The sequence below is a fragment of the Triticum dicoccoides genome, chromosome 6B, assembly GCF_002162155.2.
Source record: "Triticum dicoccoides isolate Atlit2015 ecotype Zavitan chromosome 6B, WEW_v2.0, whole genome shotgun sequence".
Classification (NCBI taxonomy): domain Eukaryota; kingdom Viridiplantae; phylum Streptophyta; class Magnoliopsida; order Poales; family Poaceae; genus Triticum; species Triticum dicoccoides.
The window spans coordinates 695,526,245-695,527,537 of record NC_041391.1 but is presented as its reverse complement, the minus strand read 5'-3'; the positions used below and the strand labels follow the sequence as shown (position 1 = coordinate 695,527,537).

The window sequence follows — 1,293 nt, the reverse complement described above, 5'->3', positions numbered from 1 at the left end:
GGGGGTCTTTTCCACTTCCTGAACCTCCAGCTGCTGATTTTTTTTTGAACCATCAGTTGCTCAATGCAGCACCAATGCTTGTATTCTTCCTCAAGCATGCCAATCACCTGGCACCTCAGTTTGGCCACTTCTTGAGTGAGATCTTCTGCATCATATGTATAGTGCAAATGCAGTACTTTCAGAATTTAGGTAAATCATGTTCTAAATAGACAACTAAAATAACTCAAATTTATACTCATTTTCAGAATGGAATATTCCCGAATGGATCTAGTTGTTGCTGGTCAGGAGAGGGCACTTTTCTTATTTCCAATGACTGTGCTAGGTACGGTGTTGAATAACTTATTGAAACAGATAAGCCAAATAAGAACTGCAAGCCCACCTCTTGGGAGTAACATGCAGCGAGGCATCCAATCTGTATTCAAAAGTAAGCCAACAACAAAGTATTTGACAGCAAAAGAGCAAACTGTTCACCAGGCTGTAACAAGCAAGATCACATTTCAAAATAGTGAACTGATAACAACTGAATGAATATCACTTCATTATTCCTGTGCTAATTGAAGCAAAAAAATTGGCAGAACTATACCAGAAGAAAATAATAATACAAAGTTTGGTGAAATCAAAGGAAGTAAAATCCAGTGGAATAGCAGTACTTTCTCTTGCTTGTCCCTTCCTGCTGGCACACAAACAGGGTCCAATCACACAACCCAACCTCATGTAGTTTGTCGAGGCACTGTTCTGCGTCCATTGCATTCAAGGTATGGACATATGGTCACAAATTCAAAGTGAGAGTGGGGAGGCAAGGAAGTTGAGAGGGGAAGACACAATGCAGAAACTGGTACCTGCACAGTAGCACATCATCCCAACATAGCGGCGGGGTCAGATGTGTGGGGCACGGAGCAGGGAGGTGGCTAGCGTGCCTACTAAGATGGGGACAACAAAACAAGTTAGAACAGGTGAGAGGCAAGGGAAGGGAAGAGGGAGGAGGATCCATACCTTAGCACGCGAGGACGGCGCCAATGGCACGACGGACTGCTCGTCCTGGGAAAGCCGGGGACACCGCCGCGGCGCAGCATGCCCAGGTCCATCCGCCGGACCATCGCTCGGGGAGGGAGTGCGTGAGCCGCTGCCACCCATCTCCCTGGGCTCCATTTCCTTCCCCATCCGGCGGCGCCCCACGGACTCGCCCCTGTTCGGCTGGAGAAGAACGGGATGAAGCAGACGGCTGCAGATCGAATCCAACGCCGCCGCCGTCGTCGGGAAGCTCGCCTCCGCATCCGGGGCGGACGGATGCGC

At 49.0% G+C, this 1,293-nt stretch overlaps 1 long non-coding RNA gene across 1 annotated transcript; it reads right to left on the bottom strand.

Moving 5' to 3' along the window:
• Nucleotides 1–6: 6 nt before the first annotated feature.
• Nucleotides 7–1,014, bottom strand: LOC119324559. The gene is made up of 4 exons (XR_005157027.1): nucleotides 994–1,014; nucleotides 840–920; nucleotides 380–735; nucleotides 7–145 (listed from the first exon to the last, which is right to left on the bottom strand). It is a non-coding gene; the product is annotated as an uncharacterized LOC119324559 (long non-coding RNA).
• Between the last annotated feature and the right edge of the window lie 279 nt (nucleotides 1,015–1,293).